The sequence below is a fragment of the Passer domesticus genome, chromosome 1 (genome assembly GCF_036417665.1).
Source record: "Passer domesticus isolate bPasDom1 chromosome 1, bPasDom1.hap1, whole genome shotgun sequence".
In the NCBI taxonomy this organism is placed as follows: Eukaryota; Metazoa; Chordata; class Aves; order Passeriformes; family Passeridae; genus Passer; species Passer domesticus.
This window is the reverse complement of record NC_087474.1, coordinates 159213767-159240446: the sequence shown is the minus strand read 5'-3', so window position 1 is coordinate 159240446 and position 26680 is coordinate 159213767. Positions and strand designations below refer to the sequence as shown.

The 26680-nt window shown below is 44.6% G+C and overlaps 1 protein-coding gene and 1 long non-coding RNA gene across 13 annotated transcripts in view; one reads left to right on the top strand and one right to left on the bottom strand.

Annotated features, from left to right (window-relative positions):
• Window positions 1–502: 502 nt before the first annotated feature.
• TSNARE1 (t-SNARE domain containing 1) overlaps window positions 503–26680 on the top strand; it is a 448830-nt gene continuing 422652 nt past the window's right edge. For 2 of the 11 annotated variants that reach the window (XM_064398995.1, XM_064398901.1), the window contains exons 1-2: window positions 511–556; window positions 15603–15696. The gene's annotated coding sequence lies outside the window, so the exon portion shown is untranslated. Of the gene's footprint in view, window positions 557–15602; window positions 15702–23404; window positions 23590–26218; window positions 26387–26680 lie in introns of those variants that run through there. The other 9 variants (XM_064398949.1, XM_064398930.1, XM_064398977.1 and 6 more) reach the window with 8 other exon arrangements.
• On the bottom strand, window positions 20533–24536 carry LOC135286055 (uncharacterized). Of its 2 annotated transcripts, XR_010350594.1 has the most exons (3): window positions 22885–24513; window positions 20981–21111; window positions 20533–20713 (listed from the first exon to the last, which is right to left on the bottom strand). It is a non-coding gene; the product is annotated as an uncharacterized LOC135286055 (long non-coding RNA). The 2 variants fall into 2 exon arrangements; XR_010350593.1 differs by having other exon boundaries at window positions 20533–21111; window positions 22885–24536.

The following is a 26680-nucleotide window of genomic DNA, read 5'->3' as shown; positions in this document are numbered from 1 at the left end:
TTTTCTTAATATCCAACTTGAATCTCCCCTGGTGCAACTTGAGGTCGTTTCTTTTTACGCTATCGTTATTTGGGAGAAGAGACCGACCCCGCTCCTGGCTACACCCTCCTGTCAGGGAGCTGTAGAGCGATGAGGAGCCCCCTGAGACCCCTCCCTACGGAATAAGCACCCCCAGCCCCCTCAGCCGTTTCTGAGGAGGATGAAGGTGAGGAGGGCACCGAGAATGAGGAGATGTGGAGTAGGGAACACCGCCCGGAGCGGAGCGGCTCCTGAGGGGCGGCCCCGGGCCGCGCCCTGAAGAGGGAGGTGCTCAGAGGTGGGCGGGGCCCCCTCGGGCCGTCCCCTTCTCCGATTGGTTGCCGCTTGAAGGGGACGGGACGCCTCGTCGCGATGCACTCTGGGAGTTTTAGTCCAAAGAGAGGAAGGAGACACGCTTTACTAATGGGATGAGGACTACAACGATGGGGGGGGAGGGAGCCACACGTGGTCGCGGTGGGCGGGGCCGCGGCGGTCACGTGATGTTTGGGTGCCGGCGGTGACGGGCGCGCGGCGGCAGGTGAGGGGCGCGCGGCGGTCGTGCCGCGGGGACAGGGCGGCGACAGGGCCGGGACCGGGGGGGACGGAGAGCGGCGACACCGGGGCTGTGTGACACGGGAACCCGCCTGGGCTGGCGCCGGGGGTTTGTGCGGCACGGGGACAGGCGTGTGTGCGTGTGGCACGGGGACAGGGATGGCCTGGCGCTGTGTGTGGGTGTGCGACATGGGGACAGCGTTGGCCTGGCACAGGCTGGGTGGCGCGGGTGTGTACAGGGGGATAGGGCAGGGCTGGCGCTTTGCGTGTGTGTGGCATGGGGACAGGCTGGCCTGGGTGTGTGGGACACGGGGACAGGCGGGTGTGTGTGACTTGGGGACAGGGCATGGCATAGGGGGTGTGTGACATGGGGACATGGATGGCACAGGTGTGTGTGTGCGTGTGTGTGTGTGTGACATGGTGACAGGGCATGGCACAGGGGGTGTGTGACATGGTGACATGGGGACGGGGGATATATGTGTGACATGGGGACATGGGGACAGGGGGTGTGTGTGTGACATGGGGACAGGGGGTATGTGTGTGACATGGAGACAGGGCATGGCACAGGGGGTGTGTGACATGGTGACACTGGCACAGGGGGTATGTGTGCGACATGGGGACAGGGATGGCCTGGCATAGTTGGAGGTGTGCATGTGACATGGGGACAGGGCTAGCACAGCAGTTTGGGGTGTGCATGTGACATGGGGACAGGGCTAGCCCAGGGGGATGTGACATGGGGACAGGAGTGCCCTGGCACAGGGGGCAGCGTGTAACATGGGGACAGAGCTCGGCTGGCACAAGCTGGGGGTGTGTGACGTGGGGATGGGGCTGGCACAGGTCTCTGGGTGGGAATTTGGGGCTGTGGCTGCTGTTGCACAGCGGTTTATGTGTACAGTGAGTGATTTGGGGACAGGGAGGGACATGTGTCAGGGTGCTGTGGACCACACCTGTGTCCCATGTCACCGGTGACTGGGTGAGGATGGGATGTCCCTGCATCCAGTTTGCCACTGTCCCACAGCTGCTCAGGAAGAAATCCTGATTTATCAATTTCCAGCACAATGACAGCGCTGGGAACTGCTCCTGGCTTGTCACCTGCCAGGTTTTTACTCAGTTTTAACAACACAGAGGGCATGATGTTGTTTATTTATTATTTTTTCCTCCTTCCAGGCTAATTCAGGAGCTTGAGGCAGTGGGATGGATTTGGAAGTACAAGGAGAGGAAATAAAACCACTTTTAAATGTACAAAGCGCCGCTTTCTGCCGTGGCCCTCAGCTGACTGCAGAAACTTTTTTTTTGGGTTGCTTTTGTAGTTGGAAAAGTGTTTGTGGTTTGAAGCTTTTAATAAAAGCTCCCCTGAGCTGTGGGGTACAATTAACCTCCGGCATCTGGCGCTGGAGTGGACTTTGCTGGGAAAACCTCGTGTTCCCATGGAAGTGCTCGCTGTCTTTGTGTGCATTTCAAAAAGCAGAGGGTTTGGAAAGCTGAAAGCACGTTTCATTCTGCCACCAGCACGCCGAATACGCCCTGTAGAACCCTCCTCTTGTTAGCATTTGAAGTTGTCTGTGACATTTTGGAGCTTGAGGTCTGGGAGTGCTGCAGGAACAAGGAGATGTTTGTTTGCAAACGCTTGCGTGGGGTGGCGGCTCCAAGTTTTGCTTTGTGCTTTATTCTGCACAAAGGATTTAGGATTCAGCAGAGTGAATCCTAAATTTTTACTGGCTGTGTGCTGCAGAGTGGGAAGGATTGATTAAAATGTGAGGGTTTTCCCCCACCCTTTTTTTTTTTTAATTTAGCAATAAGGTTTATACTTTATCAGGCTTTTATCCCTTTTTCCAGACTGGTTTTTCCCTTTCCAATGGGGCTGTGAACATAGAGTGCTCAGTCCTGCCCTGCTGAGCTCTGCTGTGATCCAGGTGTCCCTGCAGGTGTTTCTGGTCTTTAAATCCCCACTGACTCAGCCCAGCTGCTGTCTGACCCCTGGATGCTCTCTTGCTCTTCTGTCTTCCCCAGCTGTGATGCCCTTTTCCATCTCATCTCCAGGCTGAACTCTGGGTGTTGTCTGGAGTGTTAATCATGGAATCATGGAATGGGTTGGGTTGGAAGGGACCAACCATCCGGTTCTGCCCCTCTGCCATGGGCAGGGACACCTTCCACTATCCCAGGTTGTTCCAAAGCCCATCCAGCCTGGCCTTGAACACTTCCAGGGACGGTGCAGCCACAGCTTCTCTGGGCAGCCTCTGCCAGGGCCTCCTCACTCTGTCATTAAGGAATTCCTTCCCAAAATCCAACCTAAATCTCCCCTCCTTTACCTCAATGATATTCCCCCTTCTCCTATCACTCTGTGCCCTTCTGGAAAATCCTTCTTCTTTGTGTAGATGCAAAATCAGATTTTTAAATCCCTGATGTGTCAGTGCATTGCTGTCTGACCCCTTGTTGCCTTCCTGCTCTGCCATCTTTGCCAGCTGCATCATCCTTTTCCCTCTCATCCTCAGTCTGGCTTGTGGACTTCTAGGGTGTTAAATGTGCTGATTCCCACTTTCCAGTGGTCATTCACACAACAAATCACCCTGCTTGAGCTCTCCAAGGCCTCCCACCTTCCTGGTTTGCTTTTGTTTATTAATGCAACTAAAAATTAGCTTAACTACTAATGTAGTGCTAATCAGTGCAGCCACGTGTCCTGCTTGATCCAGGCTTCTGATTCAGATTCTATCCCTGTTTCTTCCTGTTATTTTGTCTAAATCAAGAGTTACAGGGTGGTGAGGCAATGAACCAGGCTGCCCAGAGAAGCTGTGGATGCCCAGTCCCTGAATATGTTCAAGGCCAGGTTGGATAGGACTTGGAGAAACTTGGGATAGTGGAAGGTGTGCCATGGCTGGGATTGGAGCTGGATGAACCTAAAGGTCCCTTCCAACCCAAAGTGTTTTGTGATTCTCTAAGCAATTTAGTTGAGATTGGCTAAAAGAGACTGGTAGAACAGAGATTTCAATATTACACTATTTTATTCCCATCCTCTCTTGCAAGCAACCTCATTCATTTTCTCACAGCTCTTTTGATTTGTTTATTTATTTATTTATTTAAAACATTTTAAACCTCTTATTATTTACTCCTCATCACACAACCCTCTGGTGTGACCAGGTCTCCCTGCCTGCTCTGGGTCTGGAGAATCTTTAGCAGGAGTGGAGGAAAAATAAATATTCGGTGTCTTGATAAATTTGCACATTGATATTACAGCACTTAAAATGTAATTGAAAAGAAAAAGAGGGAAGTGAAAATGAATGAATCTGTGCTTCCCCTTCCATATATATATATATATATAAATATATATATGTATAAAATGGTATTTTAAATTGTGGGTTCTTCTAGGATTTCAGGAATATTTAAATAGCAAGTGTGAAAGGGCAAATAATATCAAGATAAAAATAATACTTTCGATTCCTTGCCTGTACCATAAACACATTCTGCTCGATGAAAGTGGAATGAACTGTTAAAAACTTGTAATTTACTTTTCCCATCTTTATTATCCTCCTTCCTACAGTTCACCTGCTTTGGGCAGTGGGGTGAGCTGGGTGCCTCTCACTTGGGTTTTTATGGACCTTCCAAGGGTTGCTGGTGCTTCAGAGGGCTGGAAATTGGTGAGACCTGAGGGTTTTAGGTGGGCAGGAGGAGCCTCTGTTTTATTTAGGGTTGGAGTTGTCATTGCCAGGGGCTGATTGCACTGGGAAGGACTTGTGTGTCCAGGTTTGGTCCCAGTGAGGATGGATGGATGGATGGATGGATGGATGGATGGATGGATGGATGGATGGATGGATGGATGGATGGATGGATGGGTTGATGGATAGATGGATGGATGAATCTTTCCACCCCCAGGGAATGGTTGGTCATGTATTTCCACCTCTGGTGTGTGGGCTGGGGATGAACAGATTGAAGGCATTTCTGTGGAGAAGGACTTGGGGGTGCTGGTGGATGGGAGGCTGGACATGACCCAGCTGTTTTTGGGCATGTGGAGCCCAAAAATCCAAGTGTGTCCTGGGCTACATCCTTTTCAGGGTGGGTAGCAGCTGAGGGGGTTGTTCTGCCCCTCTCAGGTGAGACCCCACCTGCAGAGCACAGGAAGGACACGGAGCTGTTGCAGCAAGTCCAGAGGAGGCCACCAAGGGGATCAGAGGGATGGAGCCCCTCTGCTGTGGAGCCAGGCTGGGAGAGCTGGGATTTTCAGCCTGGAGAAGAGAAAGCTCCAGGGAGGGTCCCTTAAAGTGCCTAAAAGGGCTCCAAGAGAGCTGGAAAGGGACATGGGACAAGGGCCTGGAGTGATACAGTGAGGAAAATATCTTCCCCTTGAGAGCAGGTTTAGATTCAATATTGGAAAGAAATCCCTTATTGTGAAGGTGGGGAAGCCCTGGCACAAGTTTTCCAGAGAAGCTGTGGCTGTCCCATCCCTGGAAGTGTTTGAGGCCATTTTGGATGGGGCATGGAGCAACCTGGGATGGTGGAAGGTGTCCCTGCCCGTGTCAGGGGATTGGATGATCTTTAATGTCCCTTCCAGCCCAAACCATTCCATGATTCCTGACAATTAGAATGTGTGTATTTTCCTATTGCATGACCTCCTCAGTCTAAATTTAATCCAGCTATTTAATTATTAATTTTAATAATTTAATCCATTATATAAGCATGAGCCTAACTCACAACTGGAGTATCAGAGTGTACCTCCGTAATGGTGTTTGTGGGGGAAATTCTGCAAGAACTTCTTCCTCAGCAGCATCACCAACCTTTCAAAGTGCATTGTATTTTGCAGAACACTTTTTGCCACGTGCAAATCCAAAGTGTGGCCCCAAACTGGCATTGGTGTTTTTGGCAGTGGCATTGGGCACCACAAGGCTGGAGGAAAGCTCTGCCCTTCACTTGATGCTGAGTGAACACAAAGCTTCATAAAATGTTGGTGCTTTTTTCCTACTACAAAATAGCCAGAAGTGTCTGTATTTTGCTCTCAGAAATGATATTTGTGGTTTTTAATAATGCACTGCATTTCCCAAAGAATACGGTCAAGATAAGAATCCTACTCCCTATTTTTTTTTTCCTGCTGCCTTGCAAATGGTGGCATCTAAGATTAAAATAACGCAAGAGTTAAATTAATCTGATTTAACACTTGCAGGGAGGTTTCTATTTAAAACTCTTTTTCTTCCAAGTGTCACTAGTCAGGAAATTCAGTAGGCAGGTGCCATCTTTTTGTTGCAGTGCATGGGCACATCTCTGCAGTGTTTCTGATGATAGAAAAAATAGCATTTAACTAAAATAAAAAAGGGGCAGGATGTATTATCTTTTTTTTTATGTCCATTTTTTGTGTCCATTAAAAAACAAAGATTGCACTGATAATCAGTTGCTTTTTAAATATATCCTGAAGATTGGTACAAAAATAAGAAGAAATGGTATATCAGCAGGTGTTTTTGAATTTTTTTTTCCTGGGATGCAGAGTTGTGGGGAAAAGCTCTCCCAAGGGCCATTTAGATGTGTTGTCAGTTCATCTGCTGGGATGTGCAAGCAAAATCTGGAAAATATTTTCCAGCTACTCCTTGATTGAAGTCAAACATGGCTGCAATACCTATACTTACTAATTTTTTTTTTTTGTAAAATTCCTTTTTTTGGAAGTAAATACTGATGTTGGCTTAGCTGATGATCTCTTCACCCTCTCTGTCATCTCTTTCTTAAATAAAAGCAGAAAATAACTGCAAAATGTTTGATGCTCTTCATTGTGTAGCGTTTGTTTTGTTCTTTCTCTACTGTTCCCCATGCTGCAAAGCCAGGCATTGCACAAATAAGATTTTTTGAGGTTATTGAGGACTTTATTAGTCCTCCTTCTCCTCTCTGTATACATTTATTGTCATTCTGGTCTTGAATAACTTGGCCATGTATTTTTTTTCCCCTTGTAGGACTCCTCCATCATCTGGTGCATGGAGTAAAGGAGTGCAGGAGACAGCCGTGCTGTAGGATTTTATTCCAGAGCTGTTGCCATAGTTCTTATTTCTGTAAAATAAAACATTTTTTCTTCCATGAGAGACTTTGATCATGCTCATTGCTGAAACCTGTTGCTTTTTTTTTCCATTTTTAATGAATCTTCTTCTGATGCTTCTGCGTGGAGGAGGGAGGTGCCTCCTTTATTTTTCTACATGTGAAAAAGCAGGCAGATTTGGAGGTGTTATGACCCAGATTTTTGGATTAACCCATTTCTGGGCTGTGTGAGATGCCAGAGACTCAAATATGGTATGGGGGAACTCCCAAACTTGCTATTAATGGCTGCTTTGTAAAAAATCCCATACAAAGCCAGGAATTCTTTTTTTCTTCATCCTTCTTCCCCCACTTTGAAATTCCCTTTTTTTTTGTAATAGGAAAAGAGGGAATGGCTTTAAGCTGAAGAAGCTGAGCAACCTGGTGGAAAGTGTCCCCTGCCCATGGCTGGGGTTTGGAATGAGGTGATTTTTAAGGTCCCTTCCAACCCAAACCATTCTGTGATTCTGTGATTTACTGACAGGTGACATCTCATGACTGTCACCACAGTCCTCATGCAATGGTGCTGCCTGCCCAGCTCGTGTGCCCCAGTTTTTGGGGTGTCTTAGAGGAACAAAATCCTCTTGGGCTGTTCAGGGAAGATTTGGATGATGTCTTACTGGGTTGACAAGTTGTGGAATAGTTGCTTCAATTTTAGATTCATTGAATCATAGAACGGTTTGGGTTGGAAGAGACCAATGCTTTGCAGCATCCCGTATCCCAGCATGGAGATGTTCACCATGCTCCAAGTTCTTCTGATTTTGGAGATAAAAATGCTGCCATGCATCTGGAGATGGGGGAGGTTGATGAGGCTGCAGGAGCAGTGCTGGGTAGCACCTTGTTTCATATCACCCTGTACGTGACAGAAATTCTTGTTGGAAGCTGCAGGGCTTCAGATTTTCCTTTGACTGAACTGAATCAAACCTTAATACAGCTTTTCATTGTATTTTTCCCCACAAAGACAATTGATTTGTGATCCCTTGTGACACTGTTCGCTATCTAGACTCTCATGAGAACCTCCTAATTTCTAAATACCTGATTTATACAAATTTAGACATAGTGTTACATAGCTTGAGATGTGATTTACCTTCCCCAAGTGTATTAAATGTCTTCTGTTGTGTGCCTGGTAATCTCCAGCTGCTCCCTTACCTGAGTGCCTGTCATGCTGGGTGACCCTGATGTCAGTCCCAATTATTCTGCTGCAGGTTGTGGATGCTCAGGGAAAAAGTATGAAAAATTAAGCTTACAAATATACATATGTTATTAAATGAACAACTAATTTCTGTAATATAATGCATAAGACCATATATATAAACCTCAAATATATATATAATAATACTGGATGTGGTTTTGTTTGCTTTTGTTTTAAGGAATTTAAAATTTTTAGGAATTTTGGCTTTTGTTTTAAGGAATTTAAAATTTTAGTCTCTTCTCTGCCAAAAGTGCTGTGGGATTGATGTGGGCAGGATGAGGTCATGGTGAATACTCATAGCTGTGATCAGGGAAGTTTGTCCAACCTCCTGATCCTCCCCATCCTCTTGCAGACCATCCCATGCAGGTTTTAAAGCTATCCAGAGCTGCAGTGATGGTCCAAAATCAAGTAATTTTACTAAATCTACTTTTACTCATGATAAATATGGTAAAACTCTAAAATAATTAAAATAGTGGTGCTTATATTGTGTTGAGGCTACTGCATGTTAGAGACTTGATTTCTCAGTGTCAAGGACCTTCAGCTTCCATTAACAGCAAGTGCTCAAAGGTGCTAGTAGGTGGCAGAATGTGGGTGTGGAAGCCTGAGAAATGCTGTCCAAAACTTTTTGACACTTCTCTTTCAGAGAACAACAGTGTGCTTTCCAAAGCCCTCCTAAATTTTGATCATGCACCAAGGGAAGGCTTTATAAGTATGGGTTGGTTTTTGAAAATGAATGGATTCTGTCCTAGCCAAATGTCCAAACCAGCCCCTTGGAGAGACGTCTTAGCAAGTGGTGAAAACAGGATTGCAATATTTGTGTAAAACAGGGCACCTTTGAATTTGAAAAAACAAACTGAGACTCTCACTACAGATATTTTCCTGTTGATCATTTTCAGAGCTGAAGCAGGTGGGTTTCATAGGATCCTAGAATGGTTTAAGTTGGAAGGGACCTTCTTCCTGCCATGGGCAGGGACACCTCCCACTATCCCAGGTTGCTCCAAACCCCATCCAACCTGTCCTAGAGCACTTCCAGGGATGGGGCATCCTCAGCTTCTCTGATTTTGTCTCCTTTGTCCCAAACATAGGGCAATCATGAGACTGGAATTCTGGTGGATTAGGTTTTTTTTTTCCTCTTATGGGAATACTGGCAAATTAGTTGTCAAGATCTTCTTCCCTGAGTATGGAATCCAAGGTCTGCTTTTTAATTTTTTAAAAAAAATTTATATTCCTTTGCTCATTGTTCGGGTGTACCTTATTTCCTTTCATATACAAAGATATCCCACAGGCTCTGAGATCTTCAGGCTTGCTCTTCTCTCTTTGGCCAGGTCTTTTCTTACTGCACTGTGCTTGCCTTCCATTTAAAAAATAATCATAATTTAAGTGTAATCTCAGAAACAGAGTTGTGCATCCTAGTCCTGTTTGTGAGGCATTTGAGAACAGAATATAAAGAATGTGCAGAAAATAGTCTGGAGATCCTGCTATCCCCAGGGGCACTCACTGCCTGTCTGCCTGTACTTCCTGAATTTGACCGTCTCTTTTCATTTCCTTCCTGGTGATACAAAAAAAAACTTTTTGAATTTTCCTTAGTGGCTGTTTTGTGGGTTTGAGATGCTGGTGGCTCCTTCAGCCCCATTGGGCTGTGAGATCCTCCTGCTGGGATGGTTTAGCTTTTGTTTCTTTCCTCCACCAGCAGAAAGGAAATTACTTTTCAAAATTTCTGGTTTTTCCTGTGTTCGGGCAATAATCCAATTCCTTGGAAGCAAGTGGTGGCCTGCAGGGTAAGGGGATGAGTGATCTCCAGTGGTCATTTTCATGCAGGTCACAGGAGGGTTTGGGTTGGAAGGGACCTTCAAGATCATCTTGTTCCAATCCCCCTGCTGTGAGCAGGGACACTTTCCACTAGACCAAGCTTCATCCAGTCTGGCCTGGAATGGTTCCGGGCAGATGAGTCCCTTAGCTGATTTCCTCTACAACAACTTGGTTGAGGGACACTTATGGACTTGATGTCCTCCTTGCTCCTCTGCCACACCCCAGAGAGGCAGCTGATTGTCCTGAGTGGATGTCATCTTGGTGGACATCATCTCAAAGCCTACCAGCATCATGATAAATCCCTTGTTATTGGCTAGAGCAATGTCCTCTGGTGGTTCTCCACCCTCCATTTCCATTAACTCACCATCCTGGGCAGACTGAGCATGGTTATTTTGCCTGGCTGGCTGCAAACCACTTTGCAAAGTTGTTCTCCTGAGCAGACCAGGGTGACCTTGCTCTTGCTGATTTGGTAGCCAGGCTCTGATGCCAATTCCCTGTGTGGCATCTCATAAATAGCTCCAGTTTTCAGTTTCATTTCCCAGACCTGTTTACACCTTGCCAGAAATAATTACAACCTCTGAGCCTGGGGTTTGCTGGGCGAGGGGGAGGAGGGGAAGGAGAAAAACCTGCAATCCATGGTTTTTCATGCGCTGTCATCAACATGGTGCTGCCAGCGGGATTGGGATCTCCCTTCTGGGGCATGAATCAGGCTGTGCTCGCGTCCGCCCGGCATCGCTCCCGTTCTGTGCTTGAGAATTCTTCCTCTTCCTCTGTTCAGCATTAAATTCATATCCCAGGCAGTGCCTTCCTCACCTGCTTTATTACCTCTTAATGTGTTTTCCCAAGAATGTCTCGCACGCGGATAAACCTCTCCTGCTTCCCTTGTAAAACCAGCTCTTCCTCCTCCAGTGCTTGTGCATTTTTCCTCCATCCATGCAGAGCTACTTTTCTCCTTCTTGCCATGTTTTTTTGAGCACCTTGGAGCCTGAGCATCCTCCTGGAGAGGCGGGTGGATGCCATCACTGCCGGCTTTGCATCCGAGCCGGCGCTCGCTGTGGTCATGTGTGGAGCCGGTGGGGAAGGCAGGAATATTTTTAGCCTGCACTTCTGTGAGCTGCTCAGGGGGCCGCCCACAGCAGAGTATTAAAATAATAGCGGGGACATTGGGTAAGCTCTGCAGCAAAATGTTGATATGCAAATTGCCATCTTAAGAGCAAACCTCAAGGCGATTTTTGGCAATGCATGCAAGGCTCCAGAGCGGTGTGTTTTGAATAAAGATTACAGCAAAGGGATTTTGCCTGGAGGCCACGCTCGTCTCATTTATTCTGAAGCTTAGCAGAGCTGGTAATTCAGTGTTGGAAGCCAACAGGGTGAAACGTATGCACCTTTAAAAAGGTATTAGATTAGCATTGGTGAAACAAAATGTCACGTCACCTCTGTAACTGAAATTTCCAGGCTTGCAGAAGCAATAAATTTGGTTGGATTTCATTTGCGAGCAGTTCCTGGGCGCTGTCCAAGGAAGAGGCGGCTCTGATGGCAGCAGAGTTGGTTTGGGAGGTTTCGAGGCATTACCTGGTGAAAAAATGAGCTTGTGCCAACTGATTCCACACTGCTTTGACTTTTCTCTTCCACTTGGTGGTGGATGGCTTGGCTGTTGGAAACCTTGTAGTAAGAAATCAGATCACACATGATTTCCTTATTTTTGTTGGGGTTTTTTTTGTTTGTTTTCTTGGTTATTGAGTTCATGTTGGCACTACTAGGAAGGAAACAGCAGTAAATTTGTGGAATATTAGAACAGTTTGGGTTGGAAGGGATCTGAAAAATCATCTCATTCTGACCCTCTGCTGTGGGCAGGGACAGCTTGCAGTAGACCAGGTTGCTCCAAGCCCTGTCCAGCCTGGCTTTGGACACTTCCAGGGATGGAGCAGCCACATTGCCATTTATAATGTCATGTCGAGCTTCCCATCCACCAATATCCCCAAGTCCTTCCTCTTCTCAGGACTTTTTTTGATGAAGGATTTGAATTCTTTCATTTATTCCAGTTCTTGAGGAGCAAGAATGAAATTGTAGGTGTTTTCATTATTCTTTGTTTCCTTCACCCATCAATGCCTGGGCATTGATAGGTGAAGGAAAAGTTAGTTTCACAACAAATTTGTTGCTCTAGAATTGGAAAGTGGCAGTAAATTAAGCAACATTTGAATTTTGGGGGTTTGTTTGGAATTTTTTAGTTTTTGAAGTTTTTTGCAAATCCATCCCTTTTAGAGGCTGGAGGGGGATGATTATGAGTGGGAATAAAAGTAGTTGGTAGCTAATTTTTCTCACTTTGAATGAAGCATGGAAGAGCCAGGTGGCTGAGACTCTGTTGGAACACATTCTGACTTCGATACAAGTTTGTGTTGATCAAATCTTAGTTCACTTGTATCCTTTTACTTTAATTACGTGTTCCAACACCATGAGACTTTTAAATATCAGATTTTGAGAATGTTCTCTGCCAAAACTGCACGCTTTAAGTGCAGATCCTGTTGGCAGGCATCTCAGGAGCTGTTGACTTCCCTCTTTTGTAAGCTCATCCTCTCTTGCCGAGTTTTTTTCTCCTTAAAATTCCAACATCATTGGATAAAACAGCAAAGCTCATGGGTGTGTAGCCCTGTGAAGATCACTGTGTCCTGCCTGCATCCCAACAGAGCCAAGTGAGAACAAGAAGAACAGCTTTTGATTTTGGTTCAGGCACATCTTGGATCTTGTTTGTGTCTGTCCTTTGGTGCATCCTGCTTCTCCCTTGCCTTAAACACAAGATGCTGGTTTAGTCTTCTCGTGCTGCCTTGTGCCTTGGTGAGATATTGATTCTTCCCTCCAAGGTGATGGAACTCTGTTCCTGACTTTGAAATGCTCCACCTCTCCATTATTCTTCCTTCTTGAATATTTCATTTGCAGGAATGTTCTTAATTTTCCCTGAAGCTTGTTTTTCGGTGGTGTATCAGGGAACATCACAGCTGACTGTCATGCCAGTGTTTTTGTCTTTCCAGATTGTGTTTCCTGAAATTTCCCATTAAATCTGTGTTCAACTCCTTCTGCATTCAGTCTCCTATTTTAAGGTCTTTATTGCAGGAATTATCTCTGTAGTCTGTATTTATACAACATTTCATGTAAAGCAGATGTGATTCCAAAGTGGTGCCTTTGATAATACCTTTAAAATCGTTGTCTTAGTAGTTAACAATCTTGAGAATGCTGTCATTTTATAGAAATAATTTTATTAATGTAAGTCAGAGACAAAAATTAATACATATTAAGACATTGTAGATGTTAATACTTAAAAATGAAATACAAATAATTAAAATATACATGTATTTTTTCTGGCCCTACCTTAGTTCCTTTGGTAGTTATGACATCAGCTGCTTTCTGTGGGGCAGCTGGAATGCTGAACCCTGATCTCAGCAGATAAGAAATATTTTTGTAAAGCTGTGCATTTAGACTAATTCTGTCTGCCGTAGAATATGCTGAGGATTTGTGATCCTCAGCAAGCATTTGACAGATCTTAACTAGTTCTGCTCTGTCTTGTCAATCAAAATTAAACGCCCACCTCACTCCTTCCTACTTTCTCTCTCTTCCAGCCTTTTTATTTAGGTTGGTCATTAAAATTGCTCATAACCATAGTAACGAGGAAAACCCGCCCCTTACTTTCCAGAGCCTTAGTGTGATATTCCTGTACTGACATCATGTGAGTTACATACACGATGGCTTTAAAAAAAAACCCAAAACCTGCAGGTGGGCAGAGTTGTCATTAATTCCTCCCTATAATAGTGTTGTCCCAGTGGATGCCAACCAAGGAATCACATCCCTCTTGGATTCCTTTATGGAGAATGCAAAAGGGACACAAAGGAGAGGCCCTGCTGAGGAGAAACCACTAGAAAAAGATGGAATTGGAGGAGAAACCATCAATTTGGGGGATGGAACTTGTGGGAAAAGGAAATGAGGAGACGGATGAACAAGAATTGTCATGTGCAATGTGGTGTGGTTTTGATCATTCCAGTATTGGTTTTCATCCTCCTAGGGGTGCCCTGGGTGCTCTGGGAGAGGGGCATAATGATATTTCTGGGAAATTAGACCACCAGGTTTCTACATTTAAGGATCTGAATTCCCACTTGGCAGGATTGGGTGTGCCATGGCTTAGCTTGTTCTGAAAAATTGAAATGATCACTGGTTTTTTGCTTGTACAGGCAGTTTAAAAATGCTTGTCCCAAGGCTATGTGAGGGTGATAAAAACTCCTACCATAGCATCCATGAACATCCTGAGATTTCGGTGCTGGACTCTGTGTGCTGCACAAATACTTCTGTGTTTATTTGGAGCAAGACTGCCCCAGTTAGAGAAAAATTTTGTCATTTTTTTCTCCCCACTTTCAATTGCAATAAATCATATGTAGGAAGGTCTCCAGGATAGAGATGTGGATTGTTCCTGAATTAGTTGGATGTAAAAGTTTCACCACTCTTTTTAAATGAAGGCTTGTCTCTTGGGAAGAGGAATTTTGACCTTTGGCCAGAGAAATAACAAGGAAGAATTGTTGTGTGATGTGGCATGACAGGGTGCTGCTGAACAACATCTTAAAATTTAAAGGTCTTCCTTATTTACTCTGTCTTTGAAAGCTGGTTCTGGGTACTGTACTTTAACTTAAGGCTCTTAATCATTATTTTTTCCCCATGTTTTGGAGGTGTTGGCTTTTGAGGGTGTTGAAGTCGATTGTGTAATCAAAGAGGAGGAAAGGGTAATTGGATGGTTTTTCTAAAGTTTCTTGAGTTTTTTCTAAGAAAAACTCAAGGCAGGAGCTCCTTTGGCATCCTCTGTTTCTCTCTTTGGCTCCTGTGTCATCCCATGTGATTTTACTTTCTCCACCATCCCATCATAAGGAGGGATTAGAAGGCTCTCATGGTTAGTCTGGAAAGCTGTCTCCTGTGTGGTGATGCTCCTCCTGCTTAAAACAAGCCCAAAATGTCAGAATTTTCATTAAAACACTTTGTTTGAGGAACAATTGCTGTAAAAAGTCTGTAATATTTTTATTTCTGTACTTTGCCCAAGGTATAAGTGCCTCTACCTGAGTTGCCTAAGCCATTCTTTTTCTTCTTTTCTCTTTTATTTTTTATTAAAGCATAGTAAACTGCATTAAAAGGGTATTAAATTCCTTCTGCAGCATTAGTTTCCAAATTTGGGCAGAAAAACCTACAAACAGTTGTGAAAGTGTGTGTGGGAAACGAGTTTATGATGCCATTACAGTCTCCAGAGTTATGTGAGTTTCTGGATCCTTATGGATGCTGTTCCTGATGAGAGGAAATGGCCTCAAGTTGCTCCAGGGGAGGTTTGGATTGGATATAAGAAAAATTCCTTCACTGGAAATGTGATCAAGCATTGAACAGAGTGCTGAGGGAAGTGGTGGAATCACTATCCCTGAAAATGTTCAAAAGTCCAGTGCTGGGTCCACTTGGTTGTCTCAGTGGTGTGGTTCTCTCAGCCATCCCTATATTTGCACAGGCTTTCTTGTAGTAGGAGATGTAGTAAAAATGTAGTAAAAACATAATAAAACCAGTTTAACTGGCTAATACTGACTATAAAATATGACATGGCTAAACAGGGGGAAATGACACTAATGTGAAATCACAAATTGCAGAAAATGAAAATTACTTGCTGTGTTTTGCTAGGCATCCCCTGATGTTTGCACCCTGAGATGAAAGGGAAGAAGTGTTCTTTTGTTTCCTTTTTTTTTTTTTGTGTGTGTTCCATTGTCAACAGACATTGTGTAGGCCAAAAGCAGAGCTTGCCTAATATATGGATATGTTTAACAAATTCACAGGGTGTGAAAACTCCCAGTTGAATCTAAAGATACAGCTAAAACCTCAGTCTTGGGAATCCCTGAGCTTCAGACTGAGGGAAACAGAGCAGATAAAAGCCTGTTTGTGCTTTTCACATCTGATTTTCTTTTTATTTCCCCTTTTATCTAAACAGGAACAATACTGCTGAGCTGGGCCTTGGGTCCATTGGGTTATTGCTGCCAAGTTCCCAACACGTGGCTCCACAACACAGCAGAATAAAATTGTGGGTGAGGTAATTTTTGCTGTTTTCTTTCCTTGATAATCCTTCTCATTTCCTTTTTTTCCTTTGGTTTTGGTTAGTTTTCTACATATCCTTTCAGCTCATTGGAGGTGATGCTGCATGTTGTGGAGGAGGCTCTGGAGTTGGGGTGTAGGAATGCTGTGGGCTTTGCTCTTGCAGATGTTCACCTCTGGATCACATTTTCTGCTCTTGCAGTGGTTTCTTTGTTTTAACTGGTTACCACTGGGTGATCTCCATCCAACTTCTCCCCTGACATCTGATCTTGGCTGTACATTAAGCTCTGGGATGTCCCCTGCTCATGGTATGTTGACTTTGAGTTGGGCTTTCTGGCCAAAGCCAGAGCTGCTGGGTGTTCTCTGCTAGGAACAGATGGTCAGTGAAAGTTCCATTTTTCAAGGTGTAACAGACTGTGTCTGTAAAACCTATGGAGTTCTTTAACAGCAATAACAGTTTTCTTAAACTGCATCTGGTTTTCCCACCTGGAATATCGTTAACGGTAATTTGTATCATGGCTTGAACAGTTTTTTCATGGGCTCCAGCTTAACAGGAGGAAATAAGTATTTTCTTGGGCATTTTTGGTTTAGTGTCTGTTTTTCCTTGTTAGAATGTTATTATAGAATTAGTAAAATGGATGGATTCTATATATTTATCTGATTTGACTGGTTATCTTGCATGAAGAAACTGAAGACACTGAAGAAATTTGAAACAACTCCTAAAAATGCCTTTTTAAAATTTTTAAAATATTTTTCACTCCTCTACTCCCGTTTTCAACAGCACTTGGAGCGTTGGCTTTTTCCAGCCCCAATTCATACACAGAGCTGAAGAGATTTGTAACATTCAGTAAATAATATGCATAAATCGTGCCTGTTAACGTTCTGAGTAATTACCAACAACAGAGTAAATACGAGGTTAATGAGATTAACAGGGCAGAGGAACGAAAGCTCTGAGTGCCCCTCCCGGTGGCCCTGGAGCCCAGGGTGGCCCCGTTTCTGTTGATGGGCCCAGCATGGCTGGAGCTGCAGCAGTGATTTTGCTGCTGTTCCCCATACAGAGCCTAATGAGTTCCTACTGCTGGCATTCTGCTTTAAATGCTGGATAATATTATTAAATCCCACTCCTTGTGAGGGTTGTTTTTAATAGTTGTGTTTAATTGTTTCGGGTTTTTCCCCCTATTTGCTCTGGTTCTGGGGCTCAGTGATGAGGTGCCTGGTTAGCACTCGTTCTCTGACATCTTCTCCCAGACATCTGGTACCTTTCTGGATGTCTCCTCAAGGCCAAAGTCTTTTCGTCTTACTGTCAGAATATTGTACTCGGAAGTACTTTGAGATTAACTCTTATTTTCTTATCCTAAGATCCATCCTGTCTTGATTTCATTTGTCCTTTTCCTTTTTCCCCTCTGAGAGCTCTTCATTACCCGCTCTCCAGTAAGTCTTGCAGGGACAGATTTCCAAGCAAAACATGATTATTTTTCTACTCTAGTATCTCTCAAGCCGTCTGTCTTTTCCAGGTTAGTGGGTTTTCTGCTCTTTGTCCATCATCTTCCAGCATTCTCTGGCAGTCTTCAATGTTTTATCAATGTCACTACCTCAGAATTGTTTATTTGAGTTTTCTCCACCCAAAACTGCATCTGCATGGTTCCCTCAAAGCTCTGGGCACCGACTCCCCTTGCTGGTCACGTCACAAACTGCAACCTATTTTTTTTCTGTTTTAAATGAAAATGCCTTACCCAGAGACCTATTTCGTTTACTCAAGATAAATGTTGTACTTAGAACTCTGGTTTTTCTTGTTCCAGCAGTTCTGATTAAACCATGAACTTTCCATGTAAACAATTCAGGTAGAATATGGGCACTGCACATTGCCTAAATGAATTATTCACCTCTTAGCTTTTGTTTTCATTTCTTGGATAATCAGTTTTCTTTTTCGTGTGGGCTTGTTTTTTAGATTTATTTTTTTATTGCAAGTTATTCTTCTGTTTCAATTGTGTAGAGCAGTGATTTCTTTGTCCTCTCAGTTCTTTTGTGTTTTGGTGTGAGGTTGACTGGTTAAGGGATCAGGAACACATGTAATGTTCTCCTCTACCCTTCCAGTTGTAGAGAATGATGAGAAGGAGCAAGGAAGATCCAATAAATCAATACCTGGCCCTGATCCTGGTGTCACCAGCATATTTTTGGGTTTTCTTGTCATGGGATGCTGTCTCAGTGGAGGTGGGGGATGGAGATCCCTGCAGCAGCAAAGGCATCAGTTATTGATGTGTTTGAAACCATGAGAATAGCCATGTAGGAATTAGGGCTCCATCCCCAGAAGGAGGTGGTGGGAACAACAGCCCAGCTGAAGTGCATCTCCACCAGTGCCCTCAGCATGGGCAACAAACAGGGGGAGCTGGAAGCCCCTGTGCAGCAGGAAAAATATGGCACAGTTGCCATGAGAGAAATGTGGTGGGATGAGTTCCACAGCTGAAGGTACAGGGAGCAGAACTAAGTCCCCATAACCCAAGGGGAAATGGTCAGTGACCTCTGTGCCACATAGGCCACCACTTGTCTTTGGGGCCAGATATGGTGACAGAATCACAGAATAGCTTGGGTTGGAAGGAATCCTAAAGATGATCCAGTTCCAACACCCCTGCCATGGACAGGGATATCTCCCACTGCCCCAGGTTGCTCCAAGCCCCATCCTTGCCTTGAACACTTCCAGGGATGGGGCATCCACAGCTTCTCTGGGCAACCTGTGCCAATGTTTCTCCACCCTCAGTTAAAATATTTCTTCCTTAGAACCTGTGATGATGGGGTTTTGAGGGGAACAGTTCTTCCCTTGCCCTGTGCAGACGTGATAAAGGACATTCTGAGGGAGAGGAAAGTAGATCTTGGGTTTTTTTGGTGGGGTGATCTCTCTCCCTTTTCCCCCACTCCCCCCTGGTAACAGGGGAGCAGTTGATCTGAGCGTTGTCTCTCCATGCCAAGGCTGTGGCCATGACTCCCATTGCTGGTCAGCCTGCAGGGAAATCGTGCTGGTGCTTCCAGATGTTGCAATGCAGCTGGACAGAGAGGTTGCTGAGCTCCAGGATAGTGACACCTCCATAAGGCGAGGAACGTGTTAAATCATAACGTCTTAATGGCTCATAGATTCATTGGGATAATTTTGCAAATAGAAAAGTGATGGAAACAGCAAATGTGTGTGTGTGAGTGCAAGGGAGGGACTTGCACATGTTTCTGTGTGAGGGCAGGGGAAACGACTCAGCTTGCTGTAGCTTGTTGCTAATATTTGTGTCTGAGCACTTAAAATTTCACAAGAGATATTAAGACTTGAGAAATGTGTTTTGCTGCCTTGTAAGGGTATGATTAAACCTTCATCATTTTCTTCTTTTTCACTGTGGGAATCTTTAAGTCATTACGCTTGTTTTCTTCAGGCATCATACTGAAAGCAAAGAGTGGCATTGTTATTTATTTATTTTTTGGAACGTGTTCCTCTCTGCCTGTTTTATGCAAAAGTACTTTAATTGATCTTGCAGACGGTCGAGAAGAGGACAAAGGAGAAAATATTTAATGCAGCGTATAATTCTTTCTGGTTTTGCCTCAAAATAAAAAGCCACTTTGCAAGGATTTATGTATCTAAACAGGTTTTATGTAGATGGAACAGCTACATTTTATCTGCCTACTGCAGGAGGCTGATGCAAAGAAATGCCTTGATCAAGGGTACAAACTGGTTCTGGGTAACTCCCAAACTGTTCCAGTGATGAACACATTGCCAGTTTCTTGCCACCTTGATTACAATTGTTGTATCTTTCTATATTTGTGATTTTTTTTTTTTTACTATTTTAATTTAATCTTCTTGAATGTTAAAAATGAAAATTATGCAGGTCCATTCTTTGCTGTGCTGTACTGAAGCACAGTAACATCCCATTCAGCCAGGAGTCTCTCCTATTCATTTTGCAGCTCCAGGATGCTTTGGATGAGGTGAGAGAACTGTGGCTTGTCTTGAATTCTCCTACTACATCCAGAGCTTAGTCAAGCCTGGCAGTTGAACACAGATTGCCTGAACTGCAAAGCATCACTTCAGTGTCAGCACCTCCCTTCTGTCTATTTAAGGTGAAACAACTGCAGGGATTCGCTGCTGTTGTTTGCTTCCCTTCAAGGTTTGAAGGCTAAACATCTTCAATGCTGGTGGAGTCAGGAATATTTATGGGCTGGAGTCACCTTGCTTTGGCTCTGTTGTAGTCAAAGGTCAAATTAAATAGTGTGTGTCAGGTCCTGCACCGTGTTTGTGATTTGTTCTGGCTGAGATGTGGAATGCACACACGAGTTAATGCACACTCCTGTGGTTTGCTCCTTCAATACTAAAGATTTCTGGGCATATCTGGACATGGCCTGCAAGAGTCAGCTGAGGGACTGCTTGAAAGCTCTCCCTAAAATAGTCAGCTTTGGGAAGCCCTCTGTAGCCTGGTAAAACTGAAATGTGGACTGTGGGGTTGTTGCACCTTCATGTGCTGGAGATTTTGTCAATTTAATTGAGTTAAAATACTTGGAAGAGATTAATCTTTTTAGAAGTTGTGTCAATGTCTTCAATGTCTCGATTAAGTGAAAATCCCTTATTGAAATACCTTTTTGATAGTTTGGAGGTTTTTTCAGCTGCATTCATTTGAAATATGCCTTGTGCCATGACTTAAGAGTGCATTTTCAATATATTTTTGGATTTATTTTATTAAATATTGAGCTTGAGAAAGAACAGCCCTCCCCCCAAAAAGAAGAATGAGTAAAAGCAGGAAATAAGCAAGAGGAGTTTGTCATTAAACCTAAATCCACTTACAAACATCTAGTAAAAAGGCATCTTTAGAGGCTCATTCTGTACTTTTATTGCAAGGATGGTGTTATACTGCTGTATATATCAGAGAACTGGGTAACAGCACGTCCTCTGTCCTCAACAACTGCTTAGAGCTGTAGGTTTTTGTGTTCAAGCTGATGAATATTTTAGCTTGATGTCTCCAAGGGTAAAATGAAGGAGTAGCTGCTCTGGGGGATTAATACAGAGTGAATTAGATGTTTGTAAAAGGCATTAAAAGTTGCAGTCGCTGTATTGAATCCCGGCATTGGAAATGCGAGGCGAGATGCTGTGGTGCATCCTCCTGTTGCAGAGGGACATCCATCTGGATTGCAGGATGAAGACAGCTGGTTCTTTATTTAGTGGGTGCTTAGATGACATAACAAAGGGGGGAAAAACTTACTCCCCACTCCCTCTCCTCTTTCCCAGCATCAATCATAAAAATAGTTGTAAGAAACCTTGGGGATGTTGCTTCTCTTTTCCCTCACATCTTCAGCCAGCACCACAGGCCGAGTGCTTGTGGGTACCACAAGGATGATGTTTCTTGGCCCCAGAAGCTGCATCCTGCCTTTTTCTCCCTGTCTACCAGCTGCAAGGCAGGAATAACACAGTCCAGTGGGTAAGGGGATGTGCAAGGAATAGCTCACAGTAGTGGGTAGTGGTGTCCTCTGAATGTCCTGTTCCTACAGTGTCACCAGGATGGGAACCAGGCACCATCTTTGACATAGGTAGACACTAACTGGAGGTGCTGAGACCTGTTTTCCCACTGCCAGGGTTATTCTGGAGCCTCAGCAATGCTTGGACCAGCAGCCCAGCCTTGTTCTCCTGGTTGGGCTCGGGGCTGTTTATTTTGCCACCTTCTCAGAAATTGCTGTCATCTCAGCTTGCTTTTTTTAGAAATGTGCTTTCATCATTTGTGATCTGAAAGGCTCTCCTGCAATGGAGGAGGTTTGGGCTGTTATTTTTAACTGAATGTTTCATTGATCTGATTTACAGCACTAGCTGCTGGTCCCTGTATTAGCAAGAGAGGAGAGGCAGACGTGGTGTGGGGCAGGGAGGGAGTGCTGTGGGGAGGTCTTGAGTTCCCTCCCTCCTCAGACCTAATTCATCACAGAGCTGCAGCCTAAAGATGCCTTTTTGCATCATTTTCTGGCCACTAAAAATCAGAGCTCCACTCTCTTGGAAGTGGATTCATGGATTTCAGCCCTGTCCAACGTTTAGGCCTTGGTGTCTTAACCAACACCAGAGTCTGATGCATTCCAAACAAAACCCTACCAAGAATAATTTTTAAAAATGCTTAGATTTTGGATAGACAACACAGTTTCAACTCTTATGAAGCAGCTTGTGCTTTCTCTTGGGTTAAATTAATCTTGCTGCATTCCCAGCTGAAGAACCTGAGTTTCAGCTACTGGGGCATGGTGGGACCTTGGCTGATGTGGTAGGATGGAGGGTGGCTTCTTCTGGGCAGTGTCATTTTCTCCTGGAGAAAAGGAGGCTCAGGGGGGACCCGATCACTCTCTACAACTACCTGGAAAGAGGTTGTAGTGAGATGGGTGTCAGTCTCTTCTCCCAGGTGACAAGTAACAGGATGAGAGGAAATGGCCTAAAGTTGAGCCAGGGGAGGTTTAGATTGGATTTTAGGAAAAGCTGCTTCACTGCCAGGGTTGTTAAGCATTAGCAAAGGTTGCACAGGGAAGTGGTAGAGTTATCATCCATGGAAGGAACAAACATGTGGATGTGACACTTGAGGATGAGTTTTAGTGGTGAACATGGTGGTGGTACTGGGTTAATGGTTGGACTCGATGATCTTGGAGGTTTTTTCAACCTCTGGTTGTCTGTGATGTGGAGAGCAAAGCCTTCATGGAGTGTAAAAAGGAGCTGGGAGCACCTGAAACCTTCAGTGACAGGTTTGAGTGTTCAGCTCAGTCCTAACCAAGTGCATAAATAAAGCAGAAAGCCTCAGGAATGGGTTATTTTTCTACTTGATGAGCCAGAAAATTAAATACAAACAGAATATTTGGGGCCCGGTTTAAAAGTGAGAGCAGATGAGCACCACTGGGTTGTTTACAGAAATATTTTTTTTAAACTTTTTTGATAGTTTGAAGTCTCTCACTTCCTTTAAGGCTTTCTTCTGTTGGTGTCTTATCTGCCTCTTACGCTGAAGTAGGTTGGTTGAGTTAATCACATCAGAGGAAAAAAATACAGTTCACTGATTTTCTCCTCCACCCAACCATCAATGTATGTATTCACCAAGCACGTAAGGACTAAATGTCTCAGTGTCCTCAAGGAAAACTCAGGCAAATTCACTGACTATCTTTTTTTGGTATCATGCAGTCAATCAGTTAACATGTGTCTAGATTACCCATGTGGGTTGTTTGCTTCCTCTCTGGATGCTTTGGAGAACAAATTGAGGCATGGATGGGTCCTGAAGCTGAGGAGGGAGAGTGTCCATGATACAGGGAGGGTGTGGAGAGGTTGTAACAGAAGCATCATGGGGATATGGAGTAGGAGAATGGGGGTTGTCATGGCAGGAAGCTTTTTGTAGGGGACATAGATGGGGATTCACCATTGATTTCTGCAGTCCTCACTGCTGTGCGCAGCAGAGATGTGTGGGTTTATCACTGCCAAGCCTTGTGTTGACCAAAAAAAGAGTGGAAGGGACATGGTTTTTTTCAAGATTCTCTAAAAGTTGGACATTTAGGGCATTGTCCATAATCTTCTCGATGCAAAATAACTGAATTACTTAACATTCCATGTATTTGGTGTATGCCCTCTCCTCCCCTGGATCTGATGAGAATGTTAAGGAACTCTGTTGTGTAAAGTAGCACCTCTGTGAGGTCAGGGTGGCTACCTGTGTTTTAGAGATCCTCGGGTGTTTCATGGCAAGTGTGTCCATGTGGATAGACCAAATTTAGAAAGGAAAGTAGGGTGAGATTCAGCCTGTCCTGCTAGGTTGAGCTTCTTCATATATTCACAGAGTCATAGAATCTTTAGGGTTGGAAGGGACCTCTGGAGTTCATCCAATCCAACCCCCTGCCAAGGCAAGGTGACTCAGGAACACATCCAGGTGGGTTTGGAATGTCTCCAGAGATGGAGGATCCGTGCCCTCCCTGGGCTGCTGTTCCACCCTCTGTGAAAAGTGGTTCTTCCTCAGGTTGAGGTGCAACTTGTATTTTAATTTATGGCCATTGACCTTTTCCTGTTGCTGAGCACCATAAAAAGAGCCTGGCACCATCCTCTTGACTCCTGTCTTGGAGATATTTGTGTGGATTGATGAGATCCCTCTCAGTCTTCTCCAGACTAACCAGGCCTGGCTCCCACAGTGTCTCCTCACAAGAAAGACCTTTCTCCCAGCTGGACTTTGAACCATGGAGAATCCACTGAAGCCAATGTGTGTCAGTTGTCTGCTGATGACATAGAACCATGGAATCATGGAATGGTTTGTGTTGGAAGGGCAGTCAAAAACCATCCCATTCCAACCTACAGCCATGGATGGGGAACCTTCCACTGGATTGGGCTACAGACAGTGCAGACTTCCATCGTGTTCTTCCAAAAAAACCAACATAAAGAGCCCCTCCTTTACTTTAGAAACTGTGTTTTCATCAGGTGGTAGTGTTCAGGAGGGAAGAAGTGAGCTCTTTACGTTGCTTATCTCCTGTATCTCAGTGCTTATCTCCTGGAGCATTCACAAAAAGGCTGAAAGCTGAAGTGTAGCCAGCTCAGGGCAGCAATCCCGTGCACTCTGCTGCAGGGAGATCCTGGCTCCCCAGACTTCTGCACCAGGAACGAGCCATCTGGGAGGCAGGAGATGACTCCAAACTGTTCTGTTGGTATGGATGGCTTTGCCAAGGAGGAGGTTCCTGTCACACTGGGTGCTACTATTGATGGCGCTGATGCAGATCTTGTGTGCTCCATCATGAGCCCTGGAGATGAGCTCACTCCTCTGCCTGGAGTGAGGAAGGCTCTTGCACACCCAGACTTCCTCTCTTGTTGCTCTTTTCCCTGAGTGGCCAAATAAGCTCATTTTTCCCTCTTGAAATGTTGTTTGTAAACTTTTCTCTTATCTTCTGCTGTCTTCAATTTACTAATGACCTTTCCTGCAGCCTGAATGCAGTGCTCCTGGTACTGTGAGCAATTGTAAACTGTCTTAAATTATACCCCTTGTCCTCCATCCATCTCAGTTTGGTTTTGCAGGGAGATTGTGCGTTATCACTTGGAGTTTGCTTTTAGAATTGAGGATGGTGATAAATAAATGCTGCTGTGGGGAACGTGGACTGCTTTAACCAGCTCAATATGTGGAAAAGAAAGAAGAGGGGCTTTTTAATTTTTTTTTTCCTTCATATATGTCTTGTATAGAGCCCTGTATCTTCTTCAACCTAGGTTTTCTGGGGTTACAGACAAAGATGCTCCAGTCAGCTGATTTTCCTGCCTCACATCTGGAAATGCCAATTAGGGTCATTGCAATAAAGGCAGCTGCACTAATGCCAACTCTGCTATTCCTTTGCATGCTTCCTCTGCACCTGGAATTGTTTCCCTCTCCATGAAATAACTTTTGATTGGACACCTACAGGTGTGTTGCTGTATTTTCCTTGGTAATCTCTGACACTCCCCTAATTTTTACACGGCAGTTTAGCGGAAGGGCTGTTGAGATCCAGCTGTGTTGGCATTCATCAGTTTTGCTCTGACTTGACTGCAAACAAGACCCTGTGTTTTGTTTGCAGTCAAGATGGTGAGAAATCCTTAAAATAGAAAAGCAAATTCATGCAATGAATGATATAGATCTAATTTTTGGATTAAAGTGACTAAAATCAGGTCACTGTTTAACTGAAAGACACTTTTTTGTTAATTATGGTCCAAATTTCTTCAAAAATGGGAGAGTAATGTGGCAGATACATTTGCTGGAGCACAACATTTATGTTGGAAGCAAATTGTGGCATTTGCTGCCTGGACACAGGATACTTGGGAAGCAAGAACTGAATCTTTGAGCCTCTGGTTGTGGGACACCTGCTTCTCACAGGGGTTTTGGGGATGCAGTACATTGATATTCTGGTGCTTGTCAGAGTATGTATATAAAAGTTATAGAATCACAGAATACCTTGGGTTGGAAGGGACCTTAAAAATCTTCTTGTTCCAACCCCCTGCCACAGGCAGGGACACCTTCCATTATCCCAGGTTGCTTCATGCCCTGTCCAGCCTGGCTTTAAATTCTCCCAGGGTTGGGGCAGCCACAGCTTCTCTGGGCAGCCTGTGCCAAGGCCTTACCACCCTCAGAGTGAATATTTTTTCCTTCCTAATATCTAATCTAAACCTCCTCTATTTAAGTTTGAGGCCATTACTCTTTGTTCTATCACTGCACGTCCCTCTCCAGCTCTTTTGCAGACCCCCCTTCGTGTGCTGAAAAGCCCCAGTTTGGGTCACCCTGAAGCATTTGCTTCTCCAGGCTGAACAATCCAGATTGTCCTGATAGGGGTGGTGTTCCATCCCTCCTCATGACCCAGTTCAGAATTATGGAATCATTTTGGTTGGAAAAGGCCTTTAAGATCATCAAGTCCAACCCTTAATGCTCTAATGCCAAACGAAAGTGACTGGAGAACTGGAGCACTAGTGGTTGACTCCATTACTTTTGGTTACACCACCCAGACTGGCCTTGCTGTTGATGGGGACACCAGCCAGGTTGTCACAAAAGAAATGGCTAAAACACGATCCTGAGAAGGAACATCTCCATCTTCTCTCCACTCCCCATCTGCTGAAGAACAAGTAGAAGGCCCCTCATTTTCCACAGAAGTGCCTTTCACCTCCTGGCACTTCATCTACCACTTCCTGTGTCTACTTGCCCCTCCACCTCTGGAGAAACCATAAACCTGGTTGGTTTCCCATTTGTTTACTCATAGATAATTCACTCACTGGGTAACTGCTGCAAGTGTTGTGCTTTGGTCTATTTCTCCACCCTGGTGTTTAATTATCTTTCTTTCCTTGATTCATAGAATCTCAGAATAATTTGGGTTGGAAGGGACCTTAAAGACCATTTTATTCCAAACTCCTGCCATGGGCAGGGACACCTTCCACTGTCCCAGGTTCCTCCAATCCCTGCCCAACCTGGCCTTGAACACTTCCAGGGATTGGGCAGCCACAGCTTCTCTGGGAAATCTGTGCCAGAG